Source organism: Eucalyptus grandis, chromosome 3 (assembly GCF_016545825.1).
Source record: "Eucalyptus grandis isolate ANBG69807.140 chromosome 3, ASM1654582v1, whole genome shotgun sequence".
Lineage (NCBI taxonomy): Eukaryota > Viridiplantae > Streptophyta > Magnoliopsida > Myrtales > Myrtaceae > Eucalyptus > Eucalyptus grandis.
The window spans coordinates 60,493,042-60,516,171 of NC_052614.1; the positions used below are offsets into that span (position 1 = coordinate 60,493,042).

The window sequence follows — 23,130 nt, forward strand, 5'->3', positions numbered from 1 at the left end:
AGATTGATTCAGGGATTTTGGATCCATTGATTGGCAAAGTATACTTGGAAGGTTCTACTTATGGAAACCTAGATCCTGATTCTATGGGCGAGCATGATTGGTGGGCTATCGTCATATTCCTTAAATAACTCGAAATCTCCATAATTGATTCTGTTCAACGGGTAGATTGGAAGAACTCATTTGGTAAGTGCCAACGGGTGTGATGGCATAAAGGAGTATATAAGGAATACGTTCCAGTTATTCGAATGTGTGCGCAATAAAAGAATTCTAAAGTCTGAAGCTCCTTGTTCTTAGTCAATTCAATTGTTGAGCGAAATCTTGTACTCAAAAGAGAGATTATACCTTTGTGAGACCTTGAGGAAGTGTAGCAGAGTCTCTACACTGTGGAATCAAGGAAGAGCTATACTGTAACAACTCTTTTGATTCATAGTGAAATCCAGCCGGTGGGCTGTCAGTGCGGAAGAGTGGATGTAGGTTTGGATTAAGCCGAACTACTATAAACCTTGTGTTCTTATTCTCTTCCCTAAGCTCTTTTACTTTGATCGTAATTCTATTTGATTATTAGAGTCTAATTTCCTTTTTATAATCTATTGCTGAACAGAGTTGCTTTAAAAATAAAATCATTCACTTCACTCTGGAAAATTTCTTTTCGCACATATTCATCCCCTCTACGTGCTCGTACTAGCTTTCACACTTTTGACATGATGTTCTTCATGAAACCTTTTTCTCTAGATCTTGTTTATAACATGTTAAATTTTAAGAATTTATTGAGATCATTTACTAATTTTTCCAAAATTTTTATTTAAGGAGTGCATTCTGCCTTGTCCGAAAATGTGCTCCATTTTCAAGAACAAATGAATTGCTTTATGAAGTGTGATATCTTGGGTGTTATTTGTATTGCATATATGGTGACATTTGGCATATCACATGATATCAAAAAGGCTGGTTTAAACCTCTGACGTTGTTGCATCAAGTGTTAAATTGAAAATGAGATATATATGGGAATATGCATTGTGATGATGATAATACCGTCGGAGGTGTGAGCCGACGATGCCTCGGGAGTGTCGGGATGCCCGGACTGTGTGTGCCGGATGCCCGGAGGTGTGAGCCGGAGGGTCCTCGGGAGTTTCGAGATGCCCGGTGGTATATCGATACGTAATTCCAGGGGATGCCTGGTGGTATGTCAGTACGTAATTCCGGAAGGCAAGGGTAACCTTTTTCATGACGAGCCCCGGTGATTCCTCGTGATGCCAGGTGGGACGCGAGATGCCCGGAGTGTGTGTGCTGGATGCTAGGAGGTGTGTGCCGGAGGTTCCTCACAGCGCCAGGTTGGGTGCGAGCGATATATGAGGGATGCAAACACTGGTCCCTGGGAGAATGATGAGATCCTTTTGAAAGATAAAATTGGAAATTGAATCATGCACATGGATGTGTGCATATGGCATGATGCATGATCTGTTTATGAAAGTAAATTGATACTATTTGACATTGAGAATGCGATCGTGAAGGCTTGAATGGATCTCATGAGATGTATACATGATTGTATGGATGATATGAATCATGTGTATGTATGTGCATATGGCATGGGATGAACCTTATGGAAATACAAGCATGACTGCATGGTGGTATATGCACGATGGCATGGTGAGATATGCATGACTACATGGCGATATATGCACGACCGCATGGTGATGTATGCTCGATAGCATGGATGATATGTGCTGTACTTGTGATATCTTGATTGTTTTGCTTGTTGCATTGTGTAGTTTGATGGATCTTTACTGCTGAGTGGTTGTAGTCACCCCTTTGGGGACTAACATTTCAGATTGAGAGATGCCTCTAGCACCTGTCACACGTGGTACATTTTATGGCTTACCGTCTGATGTTGAGGTCGAGTGCTCAGAGCACCCCTGCGTTGGTGTTCATGGTCTGGTGTTTATCCGTGTCCGTGTTTTGATTATGTACGATGTGGGCCTACCTGATGGCCCCATAGTCCAGGAGTTCCTCTCTGTCCATGTTCGTCGAGATGGGAGGATGATGGGGATGCTACCACCACCACCGGGCTGGGTGTGATAGGAGCGTGTGATTGATGGAGGTTGACACTTTTGGGATGGCCGACAATAGCTTATGGATTGATGTACATGTCTGATGTATAGTCGGGTACTTTTGAGTATAGCCGAGCTTAGTTAAAATCTTGGCCTTTTGTTGTACCTCGTCGTGAAATCCATCTTAGTTATGTAAATAAAAGTGGTTCGGCATTAGCTTTTATATATATATGAAAGGTGTAGTTGGTGTGCATTGCATTGTATTATTTAGTTTTGTACGGGTTAGGGAAATGTTGAGTATGCTTCCATTAATTTGAACTGCGCTGGGACCGATTGAGATGGTACGAACCCCCACGTTTTATGGACCCACTACAATTCAAATGGTATCAGAGTGACATGTTATTAGGACAAGTGATAGGTGAGCAAGCTGTGGCGACCCTAGCGGATCAAGGGCCGTGTCAAGGGGTGCCACAATTGCCGAGGATTGATTTGATAATTTTCCAATTACTACTGATATCGAGCGATTCATGGTGTAGACTAGCTTTTCTTTTGTTTTTAATTTATTTCTTCTGTAGGTCAAACTCACCTCTCTATAAATGGTGGGAGGAGCATCGCATAACCCAAAGCCAACAACGAAACCTTGAAGAGTTTGATCTTGAGATTGAAAAAACCTTTTTTAGAAGAAAAAGAGAGCAAGGACGAGCAATCCCCATCTTAATGGCCGATAATCAAGAAGACGCACCTCCAAGGAGGACTATGAAAGATTATGCAACACCAACAATTCAAGAAGCACAATAAGGTATAAGGACGCCGGTGGTGCAAGCGAACAATTTTGAGATCAAGACATTTTTAATTCAAATGCTTCAAAATGCAGGGCAATTCAATGGATCACCTAATAATGATCCAAATCTACACTTAGAAGCATTTCTTGAAATTTGCGGCACTATTAAATTCAATGGTGTTACTGATGATACCCTTGAGTTAAGATTGTTCCTATTTTCTCTTCCTAACAAAGCTAAGACTGTTGACTTCTCTTCCTATAGGATCTATTACCACTTGGCAAGACTTGGCTCAAAATTTTCTAAGTAATGATATTACTTCATTTATGCAAATAGATGGTGAGCTATTTTATGAAGCATGGGAGAGATTTAAGGAGTTGTTTAGGAGATGCCGGCATCATGGACAGCCAGTTTGGATGCAAATGCACACATTCTATAATGGAGTGCATCCCACCGTTTGGGCTAGTTTAGATGTGGCAGCTAGAAGCACTTTGCAAAATAAGTCACTCGAAGAAGCTTTCGATCTACTTGAGGAGATGGCAAGCAATAGCCACCAATGGCCAACCTAAAGATACCAAGCTTGGAAGCCAAATGGAGTTCATGAAGTTGACACCAATAAGGCGTTGAATGCAAAACTTGATGCATTAAGTATGTGGCACCCCGAAACACCTAAGGTCGCCACAGGTACCTATTGCTCCACCTAATGAACACAAGTTACATCTCTTAGTGGAAGCATCGAAGTTCATAGGCATTTTTTTTTTTGAAAACAGTCCCAGCGCAACTTATTAGCGGAAGCATAAACAAGTCTCATCATTCCTCCCTCCAATAACCATAATGCAATGCACACCAACTAAGCACCATGAGAAAAGATAAAGCCGAGACACTTTTATTTATATATTTCCATGATGGATTTCTCGGGTCGGTACAACCAAAAGAAAAGCCAAGACTTTTAGCTAAACTTGGCCATAACTCAAAAAGTGAGATCTCGACCCCTCTATCGATCACGTGTCATCCTCAATCTACAAGTGTCGGCTATCTCAAAAAGTCAGTTTGCACTCCTCACGCGGCCATCACACCCATCCTGGCGCGTCGGGTGGTGGTGGCGGCAACATCCCCTAAATCACTCCATCTCGGCAGACGTGGACCGACAAAAACTCTTGAATGACCAAGCCCCCAGCCAGGCCCACATCGTACATGACCAGCACGCGAACTCGCACAAACGTCAGACCAGGGATGGTAACACAATCAATCTCTGAACACTCGACCTCCACGTCAGAAGGAAGGCCGTAAAAGGTGCCCCGCGTGACCGGAGGGAGCGGCATCTTTCTAATCTGAAATGTTGGTCCCCGAAGGGGTGAGTACAGCCACTTGGCAGGTAAAAGATCCCATAAACTACTCAATGCATCATACAATACAATCACAACATCATAGCATAGTACATATCATCCATGCATCCAAGCATAACTTACCTTACAGCCATGCATATGTCATCATACCATATGTGCATACATCCTCATGCACTCATCACCAAGCATTCATACATATACCATCATGCCATGGGTGCACATACAACCATGCACTCATCATCAATCATCCGCACATATACCATGCCTCATGTACGCATACCATCATGCCATAGGCGCACATACAACCATGCACTCATATACATCATATCATACAGCCATGCATACATGTCACCATACCGTGCATGATTCAATTTCCACTTTTTATCTTTCAATTTGATCACCACATCTTTCTTTCCTGGAATCAGTGATTGCATCCCACATTTTATCACTCGCACCCCAACCTGGCATCGCGAGAAACCTCCGGCACACACCACTGGGCATCCGGCACCCCCACATTCCGGGCATCTTGTATCCCAACTAGCATCACGAGGCATCCCCCAGGCACAAACCTCCAAGGCTTCCAGCACCTAACCATTCCGGGCATCTCGAAACTCCCGAGGACATCCGGGCATGTATCACAATACAACCGAGCATCTGGCACCCCCCATCCCGGGCATCCTGACACTCCCAGGGCAATATCGGCTCACCCCCAGCAGTTTCCTCATTCATCATAATTCATATTCACCAATTTATGTCTCACAATCAACATGGCACATGATGTAATGGCAACAAAGTCAAATTCAACATTTGATTCTATATGCAAGCCAAATATCATCACGTGCTTAGCAAGATTCAATCACCCCAATCAATATAATTCATGGGGCTCATCCAAAACAGAAAAATCATAAATTACAGCATTTGAAATTCGCACAATCCAGCTTGCACAGTTCTAGAAAATATTTCCATTAAATACCCAAATGACCTTTAAAAATTATGAAATTCGAACATGTGATAGTCAAGACATAATGGCAGATATTTCATGAAGGACACTGCACCAAAAGACCCTCATATCATGCGGTATAGACCGAACATCACAGCACCATTATCATAACCACTTAACTTGCACAGTTTTCGAAACATTTTCAGTTAAATAGGCAAATGAACTTCAAAAATTATGAAATTTGAATATGTTTCAGGGAAGAAATAAAGGAAGATACTTCATGAAGAACACTTTGCCGAAAGATCTTCATACAAAATGATATGACCCACGTATTGAAACTGATTAAGTCCGAACGCGTCAGATTACATGATTTTTGAAATATTTTCGATTAAATACCCAAATGATCTTCAAAATTCATGAAATTCGAATATGTTGTAACCAAGATCCTAAGGTAGGTTTTTATGAGAAATCAAAGTCAAATTCGTCCTAGGTGATTTAATATAGGCGGTTAAAGATTCTGTTTCACTACCGAAATTTCCAGATCTGACTACTTCCGAAAAACCATGATTTCACCTATCTATTCTTGTTAGTTTTCTCTAAATGTTTGATATGTTAAACCTCAGGATGTCCTTTACATCTTTTGTAAAGAAATCGAAGTGAAATTTCAACAAAAAGATAGGCTTACAGACCATGCCTTCATCAAAAGTAGTTACCGAAATCTCCAGATTTAGTCTCTCCGAAAAATAAAGATTTCACCCACTTATACTTATTCGTTTTGTGCCAAATTTGAGTATGTTATATTTCAAGAAGTCCTTAACAACTTTCTTTTGGAAGTCACGGCCAAAATCCAACTCAAACAACACATGCAAGCCAATAGAACATTCAAGGTCGAACTGTTTCCTCAAGAACAGTTTACTAGTCTCAAACTGCCCTCTTAACACTTCAACTTTTAACACCCTAAACATCCGAAATCTATCACCATTCAAGCACACATACTAGACACAACATGCAAGAGCAGATTAAGGATCCCAACTTGCCTCTAAACCGAGCAAACAGCAAACACACGGCGATTGGACACGGCAGCTTCCTTCTTCTTCCGCACGCTCACTCTCCCTTTCTCTCTCAATTTCTCTCTCTCTTGGTAACTCTCTCTCTCTCCCTTCTCGGTCGACGACGCTTCCCCCCCTCATCATCAATCGGTTCTCTCAAGATTTCCTCTCCTCAATGATGAACAATCATTGATTTTGCATGAAGGACACTTGGACTAAGGGGGAAACACTTGGCAAAATCTTCATGCAAAAGAGTGGGCCTCTCATGGGCCGGTTCCTCCTTGGTCGACGGCCCAATGGGGCTCCATTCGACCGGGCTTGAGGCCAGCTTGGCCGACAGCTCCTCCTCCTTTGGGCTTCGCGGCTAGGCCCAAATGGCCGAAGGGTGGGGCTTCTTGTGGGCTGGTCTTGAGCTAGAATTTTGGCCCACAACTCATCCTAATAATCCTCCTTAAACCTTAATTTTATAAACACCTAATTGGAATTTATAATTCACAAAAATTTGTGACCTAATTTAATAAATTCCAAACCATAATTCACATGGCCAAAAAAATAGACTTTTCCTATTAAATAATTATTCACCAAAAGCTTGGCCAAAGTCTTAATGCAAGACATGAATTAGAGCATCCCTAAAGATTGGCAAGAAAATCCATGATGCCACAATGATTGCTTCCATGAAAACTCAAGGAGTATCTTGTGAATTTTGTGGTGGAAATCATATTAGCATTGATTGTCAAGTAAGTAATCCTTATGCTAGTTCTTCTAAACATGCTAGCTTTGTTTCAAATTTTAACAAGGTTCCTCAAAACAATCCTTACTCCAACACTTATAATCTAGGATGGAGGGATCACCCTAATCTATCTTGAGGAGGTCAAAATCAACAAGGACCAAGAGCACCGCCACCACCCATGGAGAATCCGATTTCCAATTTGGAGGATTTGATTGCCAAGCTAGTGCAAATTGTGGACAAGTAAGCCCAAGCCATGGAAAGACAAGCTCAAACAACGCAAAATGTCATGAGAAGCACCGATGTAAGACTCCACAATCAAGAAGCATCAATTCAAAACATAGAGGCAACTAGCTCAAATAATTAATGAGAGACAAAATGGTGTACTGTCAAGCAATACTGAAAGGAATCCCATGGACAATGTAAAGGCCATTACGTTGAGGAGTGGAAAAAAAGTTGGAAATGAAGACCAAGATGAGGATGTAATAGAAGAAAAAAAGGCCAGATCTTTTACCAAAACCGAAGACAAGGATGAGCTACTAAAGAGCAAGCCATCTCCAACGTCATATGTTCCACCTATTCCTTTCCGGTAGATGCTAGCTAAATACAATTAAGACAAGTAATTTTCAAAATTTTTAGATTAACTTAAACAATTGCACATTAACATTCCTTTTGTAGATGCTCTAGCTCAAATGCCAAGTTGTGTCAAGTTATTGAAAGATATCTTAGGTAACAAGAGGAAGTTAAAGGAGTATGAGACCATCAATCTGAATGAGGAATGTTCAACCATTCTTCAAAATGAAAAAATCTAGGGAGTTTTACAATTCCATACAATATTAGTGATGCTTATTTTAATAAAGCTTTATGTAATCTTGGTGCTAGTATAAACCTGATGCCTTATTTGGTATTTGTGAAACTAAGTGTGGGGGAAGTAAAGGCAACCGTTGTGTCTCTACAATTGGTGAATAAATCTATCAAATACCCAATAGGCATGGTAGAAGATGTTTTAGTGAAAGTGGATAAATTTATCTTCCCGATGGATTTCATTGTGCTAGAGATAAAGAATTATGAAGTTCCAGGACTTTGACCTTCTTGGGTTACTATTCACACAATGCTCTCAAGCTGGGTGACCGGGTTTCTTGTTCACGCAATTCGCTCGCTGATTGATTCCGCGCGCCTAGCTGGATCATTGGAGCTGAGATTTGATGGATCCTCTCCCCAGCCTCCCTCACCATCTCCACTAAAGGCTTTTGGCTATCTCTTCGTTGGAGTACGATGCTCTCTCGATCGAAGCCTCTGTTTCTTCTGAACTTTCGATCGTGATTTTGCTGATTCGGGGAAATTGTTGGTGCATTGGAGTTTGGTCTTGGTGGTTGTTCTCTCCTTCCTCCTCCCTCTAACTCCACTAAAGCATCTTGAAAAGCTCGCCTTCTCCAAGTATTAATGCTCTCCATTTATTAGGGTTTTATGGGTCTCTTTTACTGTTGTTCTTGGCTCTAGTCCTATTGAGCAAATGGATTCTTCCTTGGTCGAGCTCCCAACTTCAGTGAAAGCCTAGCAAGCTCGCGGCGGGGGCTGTAGTCGTGGGAGGAGTTCTCATCCTCCATTGGACAAGGGCAAGGCTGCTGCCTCTTCTGCCCAGCCTCCTATCCCTCGAGCTCGACTGACCAATGGTAATACTATTGATGCTTCCTCTGGGAAAGATCAAGCCGAGCCTACTAGGTTGCATCAGCTCTCTCGTGGGCGGACTATCCCGGGTGGCCTTGATGCTGCCAAGGCACAAGAACGTTCTTAGGCCAATGTAGCCAAATCAGCTACTAAAGGCAACGACCTCGCTTATTTGCCTTCGGATTTCGTTGATGGCAAACCCTTTGTTCGATTTCACCTGAAATTCTTAAAGCCTGTGATCCCAAGTGGAAGGAGTGCCTAGTAGGCTACTATGTTGGCAAGAGATTGCTGTTCAAGATGACAAAAATTGCTCTGAAGTGCGCATAGGGTGCCCATCTACTGGAAGTTAAAGCAAATGATGATGGTTTCTATTTCTTTCATCTTCCGAACCCAGAATTTCGAAGGAAGGTCCTAGATGGTGGACCTATCACGGTGGCTAAAGTGCCCCTTATCCTCAAACAATGGGATCCATTGTTAGAACTTAAGCGAGACAGTCACAAAACAGTCTCGGTATGGGTCTGCCTCAGGAATATTCCATTCTCACTTTAGTCTCCCATGGGCATTAGTGATATTGTTAGTGCCATTGGCCGCCCCCTCTATGTGGATCAGCATACGGAACGGGTTAGAACTTTATCTTATGCACGTGTGTGCGTAGAAATTAATGCAGAGCATGCCCTGTGTGATTCAATTCCAGTTGGTATAAAGGGGGTCACCCACCTAGTGGCTATTCAGTATGAGTGGAAGCCCACTGTATGTCCCTCTTGCCACTCCTTTGGCCATATCTGTGGCCCTCTTAAGCCTGTGCCTCCACCTGAAAATGCCTCTGCCAATATCTCCAATCCAGTACCCCCTACTAGAAATGGTGAAAGGCCTGATGTACAGGAACCACACGCTCGGTCAAATGAAGTCTGGAAGGTGGTTCAAGGAAAATAGGGCACTCGTGTTGATTTTTCCACTTCTACTCCTGTTCGTCCTTCAAATTCTATTAAAGAGACTCAGATCCCTCTCGCTAGTCTTGACTCACCCCGGAACATGGCTAGTTCCATTAAGGGTGTTTTACCCTCAACGCAAGATGCTGGCTCCTCCTCAACTGCCAACCTAATTGTTCCTCGAATGCGAGTGGCAACCTCCTCAATTTCTGAGGATGACTCGGACAATGAAGCCTCTGTTGTTGGCTCTCAAGTTGAAGAAGACTGTCTGTTTGTTGCTTCGTTAATCCCACAGGATACAGTTCCCCCACCTACTTAGGTGCCACAGGCAATTCCTGCCCAGCAACCAAGCGTTGTGCAACCTCTGTCCCCAGGTGAAAGCTCCCCTGGAAGCCCCAAACCAAAGGCTACCTTGAAGAAGAAAAAGCGAGGTAAAAAGTAAGTACCTCCGCCACCTTGTATATATGTACATAGCTATATGGAATATTAGAGGACTGGTTGGTCCTATTAGACAGGCTGAGATCAGAAACCTCATTAAGTTACTAGCCTAAGTTGTTTGGGCATTTTGGAAATGAAGGCCTCTCCTACCTTGTTTCCTTCGTTGTCTAATAGCCTAGTGCTTGGTTGGACCTGGATGGCTAATTATGAGCACTCTAACAAAGGGATAATCTGGATTGGTTGGAATCTCAAGTTGGTCGAGTTTACCTCCCACTCCTCTTCCCCTTAAGTTATCCATGGACATTTGTGTTGTCTATCCACAAGTGAATCCTTCTATCTATCTATTGTATATGCTGAACACACTTTTGTGCATAGGTGTCCCCTTTGGCAAGATCTTGTTGAGACTAGCTCTACTTGTGTTGCTACTCCTTGGCTGGTTTCAAGCGATTTCAACGCTATTAGGTTTCCTTCGGATAGGGTTGGCAAGCTCTCCACTTAGCTACCGTCTTATGACGAATTTGGAACTTGCTTACAACAAGCTGAGCTTGAGGATCTTCGATATACTGGGTGCAGATTTACTTGGGCTACTTCTTTGGGGAAAGTTGCAAGCAGAGGAAAATTAATAGAGTCCTCATCAATTCTTGTTGGAGTAGTGTGTTCTCCTTCTCAAAGGCTTCTTTCCTCCCGGCTAGTATCTCAGATCACTCCCCTATGGTTATTAAGATCCTTCCAACTCCAAAGACAAAGAAGCCGTTCAAGTTCTTTAACTTTTGGATGCAACATCCGACCTTCAACCAGATAGTTCGTCAAGCTTGGGACACTCCAGTGACAGGTACTGCCATGTACATCCTCTATGTTAAGCTGAAACTTGTAAAGGCCAAGCTCAAGAGCCTCAATGAAGACTCTTATTCAGACATTTTTGTCAGAACCACCTTAGCCCACAATGCTTTAACTGTTGTTCAAGAAGCTTTATATTTGGATCCTTTCAACCTAGATCTCGCGGTCAGAGAAAGAGAGTGCATTAAGATCTTCTCGGACCTTCGACTCCAAGAAGAAAGTTTCTACAAGCAGAAATCTAGAATTAAATGGCTTGAAGAGGGTGATCTCAATATCAACTTTTTTCATCATTCGGTAAAAAAAGAGGCGTCTCCTCAATAGAATTTTATCACTTGGGGATGATGCAAGGAATACGGTCCAGGATCCTCTTCAAATCCAGCAGCTAGTTATTTCTCATTTCCGAAATCTCTTGGCTTCATCTAACCTCTCTGCCGTGCCTTTTATCCGGGAAGTTTGCTCAGTTATCCCTCATGTGCTCGATGATAGTTAGGTTCTTCTCCTCTTAAGACCTGTGTCAGATGCAGAAATTCGAGATTCTTTATTTTCCTTAGCAGTTGGTAAAGCATCGGGCCCTGATGATTTTTTGGTGTGGAATTATTTAGGCACTGATGGGACATTGTAGGCCCCTTGGTCACCTCTGTGGTTAGGGATTTTTTCTTTACTGGGGAACTCCTCAACAAACACAATCTTCACCCTTGTGCTGAAGTGCCCTAATGCAACTATGGTCAATGATTTCAGACCAATAGCTTGCTGCAACACGGTGTATAAATGCATTACGAAGATCATTGTCAACCGTATGGCTACTGTCATGCTAGCCGTTATCAACCTTGCTCAAAACACCTTTGTCAAGGGGAGGCGGATTAGTGACAACATTTTACTAGCCTAGAAGCTTTTTGCTGGGCTCCACCTTAAGCCGTATAAGCCTAAATGCACCATCAAGGTTAATTTTCGCAAGGCTTATGACACTCTCAATTGGGATTTTCTTGAGGTAATGCTTCGAGCTTTTTGGTTTCCTTTCCAATTCACTAACCTTATTATGAGTTGTGTCCGCTCACCGCAATTCTCTGTAGCCCTGAATGGTGAACTTCATGGGTTTTTTTTCCAAGTGGTAGAGGGATTAGGCAAGGTGATCCCATGTCACCCTACCTGTTTACTTTTGTTATGGAGGTATTTATAGGCATCCTAAATATGCAAATCAACCGACCTTCTTTCCAGTTTTTCTGGAGATGCAAGTCGACAGACTTTCCCACTTGTTCTTTGTGGACGATGTCTTGCTCTTTGCAGAAGCATCTATGCCTGCTCTTACTTTACTCAAGGAAGGTATCGATACTTTCTCTCGATGGTCCGGCCTTCAACCGAACCTGCTCAAGAGCGAGATTTATTTCTCAGGGTCTCCTGATTCCCACGTTGCCTTCATGTCTCTTTTCGGTTTCCAGGAAGGATCCTTGCCTTTCCGGTATTTGGGTATACCCATTATTTCCTCCAGGCTTCGGAAAGCTAATTGCTCTACTCTTGTTAATATTATCACTTCGAGGGTGTAGACATGGACGCAGTGATTCCTATCCTTTGCAGGACGATTACAACTCATCGGTCAGTGCTCCACTCTATCCAAGTCTATTGGGCAAATGTTTTTATTTTGCCGAGATCGGTCCTGGATAAAATTGAGCGGATCTTGAGGCAATTTTTGCGGAAAGGCCCAGACCTTGATACGGGTGGTGCTAAGGTCGCTTGGATCCATGTATGTCTTCCGAAGGTTGAAGGAGGATTAGGAATCTAAAGGCTTCGAAAAGTAACTCGCTGCCATATTAAAGCACATATGGTTATTATTTATAGACAATGAGTCTCTTTGGTGCAAATGGATCCACTCCATTTTTTTTGAAAAATGTCAATTTCTGGTTAGCCTCAAAACCCACTATTTGGTCTTGGTCCTAGAAGAAAATCTTGGACCTTCGAGGAGACTTCCATAGGTGCTTTTGCTGGCGGGTGGGGAATAGATGTTCCGTCTCCTTTTGGTTTGATAACTGGCACCCCAAAGGATCGCTCAACTTGTTATTTTCCAATGCGGACATCACCCGTTCTCAACTTTCCAAAGGAGCTTCAATTGCTAATTTTATTTCATTCTCTGGCCGAACCTATGGTGTTTTGAACGAGATTGCCTCTTGGGATGAACCCTTCCTCAACTCAACTCCGAAGTTGGTCGTTTCTCCCGGTTGGGAAACCTGTCTGGCGCTTTCTCTGTTGCGTCCGCTTAGGATGCTTTGCGGCCAAGAGGCTAGCCCATGCAATGGCAAAATTCCCTTCTCCCCTATTATCGGTTCTGCTTTGGTTGATTACCAAGGACAGGTTACCAACTCAGGTATTGCTTCTTACCTATGGCAAAATCCTAGATGTGAATTGTGCTTTCTACTCTTGTTGTCTCGACTCGGTCGACCATATATTATTTGGATGTCCCATCCATGCCTCCTTAGCCACCTTTTGGGCTTCTAGATTTAATTTCACTTGGCGTAATAAATCTTGGGTGGATAACCTACATTGGGCGATCAAATATTTATTAGGAACTTCGTTCCACTCCACTCTTGCCCGGTTTGCGTTTGCTGCCCTATGCTACATCATTTGGAAGGAGCGGAACAATATTCTCTTCCAGGGAAGGACTTCATCCCTTTCGTCCATGAAGAAGCGTCTTGAGAAGGTTGTTAAGGACAAAGCTTTGTCCTTCCATCAGGTTCCCCCCAACCCCACAAATCGAAGATTGCTGCTTTGTTGGTCGCTCAACCCATCTATTTTCGCGGACTGATCTACCTTTTGCTCGATTGACATTCATGAGTAGGGGGTTCCCTTCAACCCTCTTCCATCCAGAGGTTTCTCCCAGTATGTTGTTGAAGTTCGAAGCTGAAGGCGGGGCCGCAACTGGTTTCTTTGAAGCTTCTTCAGCAGTGGGGTCATCCTTATCTACCAATATTAAAGCTAGGATCCTTTCCCTGCTCTTGTATTGTTGTAAGGGTTGCCTTTGTGTTGTTTGTTTTCTTGTTAGCAGCCTTTATGGGTGCTTTTGCCACTGTTTTGGCTTCGCTTCGGTCTTTTTACCTTGGCACCCTTCCACTTGTTATGACTTTTGTCTTCGTGAGTGTAAGTTTTTGATACTGAGTTCTTGTTGTATAGCTATATATAGCTCTTTGGTTTATAGTCAATATAATTTACCTTTTACCCAAAAAAAAAAAAAAGAATTATGAAGTTCCAATCATTTGGGGTAGACCATTCTTAGCCACGGGAAATGTACGACAAGGAAAATTGATCTTTAGAGTAGGAGAAGATATAGTCACCTTCAATGTCTTCAAGGCCATGAAAAATCCCAGAGATCGAGTGATTGCTTAAGGATAGACACCATAGATAGGGAAGTGGAGATCATATTATATTGACCACAATTCAAGACCCAAAAGAGGCATGTTTGGTTCTGCCAAAAGAGGAAGAGGCTAAGAATGAAGAAATTGAAGAGGCCGTGAAATTTTTAGAAGCAAGTCCCCCATACTTGATATGGAAAGCACCAAAATTTGAAGAGTTGGAGTCACGTGCAAAGAAGCCGAAACCCTCCATTGCAGAAGCACCAACTCTTGATCTTAAACCATTACCTTCTTATTCAAAATATGCTTTCCTTGATGGTGCTGTTTATCCAGTGATTATTTCTTCTTCTTTGACAGGGGTGATGGAGGAGAAGTTACGTAGAATGTTTAGAGAGCACAAGAGTGCCATTGGATGGACCATTACGGACATAAAGGGAATAAGCCCTTTGATTTGCATGCACAAAAATTTTGATGAATGAGCAATATAAACCAGTCATCCAACCACAAAGGAGGCTCAACCAATGAAAGCCGAAGTGATTAAGCTATTCAAAAGAGATATTATCCATTCAATTTCTGAGAGTGATTGGGGGAATCCCTTGCAAGTAGTGTTGAAAAAGGAGGTATGACTGTTATAATCAATGAAAATAATGAATTAATTCAAACTAGAATGGTTAGATGTTGGCAAGTTTGCATAGATTATAGAAAATTGAATGATGACACTCGTAAGGATCACTTTCCTTTACCTTTCATTGATCATATGTTAGAGAAACTTGCAGGACATGAGTATTATTATTTTTTGGATGGATATTCAGGGTATAACCAAATCCCTGTTGCACCTGATGATCAAGAAAAAACTACATTCACTTGTCCTTATGGTATATTTGCATATAGAAGGATAGCTTTTGGTCTTTGCAATGCACCTGCTACTTTTCAAAGATGAATGATGGCTATTTTTTCTAACATGATATAGAAATATATTGAAATTTTCATGGATGATTTCTCTATTTGCACACCTTTTAATTCATATTTGCATAATTTAGCTTTACTTTTATAAAGATGCGAAGAGATTAACCTTGTGTAAAATTGAGAGAAGTGTCATTTTATGGTGCAAGAAGGAATAGTGTTAGGCCATAAAATCTCTACTAAAGGTATTAAGGTGGATCAAGCCAAAATTGAAATTTTCTCCAAATTGGCATCCCCTACTTCTGTGAAATTATTTCGAGAATTTTTAGGACATATAGGGTTTTATAGGTGGTTCATCAGTGATGTCTCCTTGATTGCAAAACCACTCACAAAATTACTTGAAAAAGATGTTGAGTGTGATTTTAACTCCGAGTTTGCAGGCATTTAAGACCTTGAAGGAGAAGCTAATTTCGGCTCCTATAATGATGCCACCATATTGGAGCTCACATTTTGAATTAATGTGTGATGCTAGTGATTTTGCCATTGGAGCTGTGCTTGGTCAAAGAAAAGATGAAATTTTTCGAGCTATAAATTATGCTAGCCGAACCCTTAATGGAGCCCAATTGAATTATGATACCACTGAAAAGGAGTTTTTAGTAGTTGCTTTCGCTTTTGATAAATTTCATTCTTATTAGATCGGCTCTAAAATGATTGTTTATATTGATCATGCAGCTTTAAAGTACTTGTTGACAAAGAAGGATGCGAAACCAAGATTGATTCGTTGGATCTTGTTTCTTCAAGAGTTTAATTTAGAGATCAAGGATGAGTGAGGGACCGAGATTGTTGTGGCCAATCACCTATCTAGGTTGCCAAATACCCTTAGTGATGAGGTACCGATCTTGGATGACTTTCTTGATAAGGTACTCTTTTCCTTGAAAATCGAAATTCCATTGTACACAAATATTGTAAACTATTTGGTAAGTGACATCCTTCCTCCTGACTTGAATTATCAACAAAGGAAGAAGTTTCACTCCGATGTTAAATGCAACTTTTAGGAAGATCCTTACTTGTTTAAGGTATGTGCTGATCGAGTTATTAGACGTTGTGTTGTTAATGAGGAAATCCCTAATATTCTTTTTCATTGTCATGATGGAGAGGTAGGTGGTTACTATGGTGCCACCAAGACTGCTACTAAGGTCTTATAATATGGATTTTATTGGCCTACTCTTTTTAAGGATGCATATGCTTATGTTTCCAATTATAAAAGATGTCAAAGGATGGGGAACATATCTAGAAAGCATGAAATGCCCTTACACAATATGATAGTATGTGAATTGTTTGATGTTTGGGGCATTGACTTCATGGGTCCATTTCCACCTTTTGGTAACACTTACATATTGGTTGCTTGTGAGTATGTGTCTAAATGGGTAAAGGCCATGGCTTTGCAAGCTAATGATGCTAGAGTTGTTTGTAATTTCTTGAAAAGCACATCTTTACTCATTTTGGTACACTTAAGGCCATTATAAGTGACCAAGGCACACACTTCATGAATAAATAATATGAGCCACTTTTAAATAAATAAAGAGTTACTCATAAGGTAGCTACTACTTATCATCCCCAAACTAGTGGTTGAAAGGGCTAGTAACAACACTTAAAGAGGGGTGAATAGATGTGAACAAAAAAATTTCGCAAGATTCAAAAGTAATAATTTGCTTTTTGAAAATGACAAACTATGAGCAAATTCAGATTATAGCAGTTAGATAAAACTTCAAACAAAATATAGGAGTTTAAACTAAAACAATTAATTAGAGCTACGAATCAAAATAAATGAGTTTAGGGAAGAGAATAAGAACACAAGGCTTATAGTGGTTCGGCTTAGATTAAGCCTGTGACATCTTGAATTTCAGGTTCTGATTTCAATTGGATAAGATGGGCCTTTCGTCAACATGACTATAGTGTTTTTCTCTGAGTTGGCCACTCACGAGATAACTGACCTATCCGGTGAAGCCATTCAGGAATTTTAAACGCAATAGACCTGAGAATTCGACCGGAAATCGACTGCTTGATCGTGCTAGTCTGCAAGGGTCATTACGGCATTGTCAAAATCGATCAGAGACTGGAGATAGGTTGATTCGATTGAGATGTGTGATCAAGTATGGGTGATGCCACCTTATTGCAAAATTCTCATCGATCGACACTAAACCAATTTTCTGTCGTTTTAGGTACCCTGTGCCCGTATTTGTAACCTTGAGATTTTCACGACCACCAAGAGTCGCAAATGTGTCGGATGAGTTCATTGTGGTTCGAAGAAAATCGACCACGGGTCAATTGCACCAAAAATTCCTCGAAGCTACCTGGTAGGTAAGGTCACACTAAAAGTTCGTTTGATTGAAAATAATCGAGATTGAATTCGATTTCAAAATTGGAAGCCCTGTCGTGTCATGAGTCATTCTAAGAACGTCGACTCACTATTTGAGAAAATTCTGGAGAGTTCGGGATTTTTTGGGGAAATCGGGATGGACGATTCGAGAACGAGCGGAAATTCATATTGGTCAATTTAAAGAGATATTTGGCATTTGGTGTAAGCGAATCGGTGAATGGAAGTTGTTTGGGCTTTTTCTGATGTCAAATCGGACCTCAACTAGATTTGTTTATTCAAAAAAATCGGATTCTGAGAAAAAATGAAAGAGAATTCAGATTTGAAGGAAATTCGTGAGATGAAAGAACCGACTCATCTCGGTTTTCATTGAGACTTCAAATTGTGCAATTGGTAAAGGATTGGACCCTGAGATGACCAATTGTCAAGTTGTTTTGAATTGATTAAATTATGACTTTAGTTTGTATTATTTTCTTTTCTTTGAGCCCACACCCTTCATGCACGAACCCCTCCTCTCACGCACGTTTTCCTTATTTTCTTTCTCTCTCGGTTGACCTTTTCTCTCTCTCCTCCCCATCCACTCGTGCGGCCATCTGCACCCCTCAGTTTCCTACGTCTCTTTCATCTTTTTCATTTGACTTTAGTTGCTCTTATCCTTTCATTTCTCCTCTCAAGCGACAACTTCCTGCCCTTTTTATCTTTTGAGTTTATTTGTCTCTTTTATCTTTCTTTCTCTGGCTCACCATCACGGATGGTCACTGCTTCTCTCTTTCTTGTTTTGGGTTGGCATCCCTTTCTTTCGCACGAACTGCCCAAACAAAACCCACGCCCACGAAGTTCTCCACCGAAGCTTTCTTCCCTGTCTTTGACGCCAGCGTGTGTCCCTCAACAAGTCAACCTGCCTCAAGCAGAATTCCCAGGTGCTGACTTCGCTGCCATCTCGCCCGTTTGTGTCTTCGGTTCCAGCGTCCGTCGAAGCTGCTTCCCCTTTGTGCAGCTCGACGCCAGCGGAGCCAGCTCGTGGACCAGCCTAGCAGCTCGACCGAAGCTGCTCCTTTCCATTTCAGTCGGGCCATTTGAAGCCGTGGGCTTCAGCTGCAGCAGCCGCAAAGGCCAGTCCATCAAAAGCCAGGCCCACCGATTCAGCGGACTCAGCCTAGCAAAGCCCTTAATTAAGCCCAAGTGAACTTCAACTTCAGCCCATTAACTTCAGTCCGGCCCAGTCCAGCAGTCTTCAGCCCATCTTGGGCCCGCAAAGCCAACCCAATTCCGAGGTCAAGCGCAGCTTTTACTGTGGGCTTGCAAGGCTTTGGGCCCGGCCCGAGTATCCGTCAACGCCGCCGAAAGTTCGGGTTTCAGCCGTCGTCGCGTCGCCGTTACGGTGATCTGGTCTCCGCTTTCAATCAAGTGAGTTTTACTCACTAATGCCTTCTTAGTTTTCTAATGACACTTAAGGATTGATTAGTGTTAATTAAGTAAGATTAGGTGGTTAGATTAGAATGGATTAGTGATTATTAGTTAATTGCATTGCATATTAGTTAGGTGGTTAGTGTACTTAGCTAGAGAACTACCTATAGTATTTATTGGATGCATCTCGGGATGTTTCCCGACCCTTATCGGGCTTCAATTAGGCAATAAGAGCCTAAATTGGATTTTTGATATTTATTTATTAATTTTCGAAATTAATTAATCATTTATTTATCTTTCAGAAATTAGGCAGGGATAGCCGACGACCGAAATTTTGTGTTGATTGTCATGGTGCAGTCTGTTTATTTATTTGCGTTCTACGTTGTGTGGAATTGAATTAATTGTGGAATTTTAGGAATTGTCCTAAATTGTTTGATATTGAAAAATTGATTGGTAGATGGCCGAGTATGGGTATATAGCGCTAGTTACGTTGATGGGCTATATAGTAGAGAGAATGGTGAGAGCTAACTGAGAATTTTATTGGCTAAGACCAATCAGGTACGATGTTATTGGATATACGTGGTTCGGTGATTAAAGGTATCACTAGCGAAAATAGCGCCTTAAAGAACGCACGTGAATGATTTATAGACAAAACGTGGTTCGGTGATTAAGGAAATGTCACTGGTGAAAACGACGCCTTAAAGACCCACGATGTTGTCTATTGCCGATGTCACCTTGGTGAAAATGGCGCCCTAGAAAGGACACGTGGTTCGGTGATCGAGGATATCACTAGTGAAAACGACGCCTTAAAGAACGTACGGTGTCGGTGATCGGTATGTCATTGGCGAAAACGACGCCACAGAAATGATACGTGATTCGGTGATTGGGATATCACTGGCGAAAACGGCGCCTTAAAGAATGCACGTGATCAGTGATGGTATAGCAGTTGGCGAAAAAGATGCCCGAGAGAGTACGTGTGATTGATGTTTGGGAATGACCTAGAGTTGGTCCGGCTGGCATGAAATCGACTAGGTCGATTGATCATTGTTTTGATTTAATGTTGTGAATAAATTGATTGAATTGATATGACCGTGAGTGGTCTTGTTGGCGTGTAATAGACTAAGTCGATTTGATCAAGATATCGATCTGTGATGTGATTGTTTGGGTGCTTATTGAATTGTACTAATATGCAGGTGGAATCTGAGGCTAAGGTTACTCCTCTGACCTGTGAGTGCATAGGCAACCTGGACGGTGTATTAGTTTACTAATCGGGTCTTAAGGAGTAAAACTTGCTGAGACGTTGTCTCATTAGTTATTGAATAACCATTTCAAGTCCTTGGATACAGCAGACTTGGATTTTGAAGATCTCGAAAGTCCAGTGCAATTTGTTGAAGACTCCAGTTGAAGTGTAGAGGATGATGGAGAGGACGACAGGGACCCATAGTTTGTAGAACCCCACTCTTGTTTGTAGACCTTATTTTTACACTGGCTTAAGTTGAATTTGACTTAATAGTTCACCTTGTATATATAGGTGCACTGGTTTGCAATGTACATATGAGTGAACATTTTAAAGGTTTGAAATTTAATCCTACTGTGTTATCCCAATGTTTTATTGTCTGGGGATAATTTATATGCTTCCGCATGTGCATATGAAAAGAATGGGTCGGCGATGCGTCCTAGGACGTCACTATTAATCGACCAAGGTAAGGGATGTGTGCACGCCTGAGGATCGGGGCGTGACATCACCTTTTTGTGGGATCAGAGCATGGTAGTAGTTGGAGTGATAAGGTGCGATGACCTTTAGGATAGTAGTAGGAAAGACCTTTAAATTCATGCGGTGCATGTCTGTGATAGTTGATTGGTAGCTTGTTTGTGGATCACTCGAATTCTAATATGGTATTAGAATTTGAAAACAGGTGTCTATAAGAGCCTGTAGTGTGAGTGATCAGGAGCTGTGAGCTCCTAGTAAGAGGACTGTAATCTCTGTGACTCGCGAAGAACGTCGACGAGGATCGGTGCCCAAGGTGGTTGTGGCAAAGCACTGGCTTAGACCAGCACGAGTATAAGAGTACCGCCGTAAGTTGGAGCTGAGAGTGTAGCAGCACCGAGCGATCCTAGGTTCAGCGGAATCGTTTAGGTGCAAGTGTTCCCAAGGAGGTTGTCGAGCCAGTAAGCTCAGGATTGAGCCACCGTTGTTGCCATTATTGTCGTCAGTGCCAGAATCACTGTTATTGCCACACCTACCAAGGTTCAATATAGAGATGTGATCTAGGAGCAAGTTGTTGCATTCGAGACGAGGTTTAGATTCAGTAGAGGTGGAAATCAGTTTGGAAAGGAGTTTATGACCGGAAAAGTATGTTCTATTCCACCCATTAGGAAAGACGGGATAGACAAGTCAGCATTGAATTAGAACGTTGTGTATCATGGAAGACAACATGAATCGGCCCCGTGCCATGTTAGGACGGGTGGTTGTTCTAATTGTGATCGATAGGGTCATTTGGCAAGAAACTGTTCTAGAAGGTTTATGGGACCACAATAGCAATTGTCATTATCACCGATGGGATCACAAGTGCCATCGCCATCATTGAGATAAGATCAACAGGAGTGTGCCGTAGAAAATACCACGGGAATTTTTGGGACAGACCTCGGTGCAAGTAAGTATGCATGCTATCATTCGACAGGAGAAAGAGAACTCACCAAGTGAGTGCCAAAAGTACGGAATGGATGCATGGATTAATCCCGTGTCTGAGTATGACTAGAACGTGCTTTGATGATAGTCAGCACAGCCATCAAGTGAGGGACTATTAGTTGGAGTTCAGGAAGAACACCAACATTGCTACTACCGATACAATGCCACTAGGATGGCGAAATAAACAAGAACAGAATTGACCATGCTTTGATTGATGGAAGAATGTTGTGAAGTGATTTTATCAGAATGGTGCCTTAAAGTTTCAAGGATTAAGTTGTGGAATTTCAATATGTGTGTTAAGGTGGTAGGAGAAGAACCACTGACTAGAGTTGTACTCGATTGGTTGTTGGTGTACAACTCTATCGTCAAGTGTGGAAAGAATTGGCTCTGAAGCATCTTGTGGTGATGAATTGTTATAGTGGAGTAACCCAACTCATTCCAGGAGCAGGTAGAAATGCCAAGTTTTATTGAGAGTCAAAAAGGGTCCTCGACTTCTTTAATCTCATCACTAGAGGCAATTCGTTTGTTAGACGGAGGACGCCTAGGTTACTTGGCGATTGTTAAAGATAAAACATATTGAAGAATTGAAAATTGAGGACTTCTCGGTAGTCCAAGAATTCTTGGAAGTGTTGCCAGAAGGATTGTCAGGCCTGTCGTCAGTAAGTGAGATAGAATTTGGGATTGAGTTAGCACTCGTGACAGAACCATTCTCTAAAGCTTCTTACCAGTTGTTGTTGTCAGAATTGATAGAACCAATGGTGCAGATGTGAGGATTGATGAATAAGGAATTCATGCATATCGATGCATTACCTAGGGGAAACTTCAGTCTCGTAGTGAGAAAGAAAGAAAGATGGTTCATTGCAATTATGCATCAACTATAGTCGACATAATCAAGTGAAAATCAAGGATAAGTGTTCATTGTCAAAGATCGACGAATTGGGTGACTTGTTATAAAGAGTGTTGATGTCTTCAAGGATTGACTTGAGGACAGGTTATTGTCAGTTTAGAACCAAGAATGAGGTTATACTGAAGACAACTTTTCATACTTGATTTGGCTCTTGTGAGAATAATGTAAAGCCATTTGATTTGACGAACGCTCCAACCGCTGTCATAGATTTGACAAACCGAGTGCTCAAAGAATATCTAGATCAATGGTGATCGTGTGGTATAACAACATTCTAGTGTATTCATTAAGTGCTGAGGATCACGAGAGCCACCTAAGAATGGTTATGTGATTCCAGGTGAAGGAATCTTCATGGACCCAGCCAAGATCGAATCAGTTGTTAGCGAACCAAGATCGGCAACAATGTCAGAGATCAGAAGCAGTGTGGATTGGGCAGGTTACTATAGAGGAATTGTGGGAGAAGCTTCAACATCAGTACCGCCATTGACTCGACTCCTGAAGAAAGAAGAAAAGTTCGTGAGGACAGATAAATGTGAGTGTAGTCTCCAAGAGCTTAATGGAAGTTGACTACCACGCTAGTATTGATCATTTCATCTAGTCATGGAAGATACGAGACCTATGGTAATGGGTTGTTCAGAAGACCAGGTTGCGTGCTAATGCAATATGGTAGGGTTGTTGCATAAACGTTCCGCCAGTTGAGACCTCATAAGTTAAAACTTCCAGCACATGAATTGAAAATTGGCAACATTAATTT

At 41.9% G+C, this 23,130-nt stretch overlaps 1 non-coding gene across 1 annotated transcript; it reads right to left on the minus strand.

Moving 5' to 3' along the window:
- Positions 1-3,123: 3,123 nt before the first annotated feature.
- On the minus strand, positions 3,124-3,230 carry LOC120292335. The gene has a single exon (XR_005550130.1). It is a non-coding gene; the product is annotated as a small nucleolar RNA R71 (small nucleolar RNA).
- Positions 3,231-23,130: the final 19,900 nt, after the last annotated feature.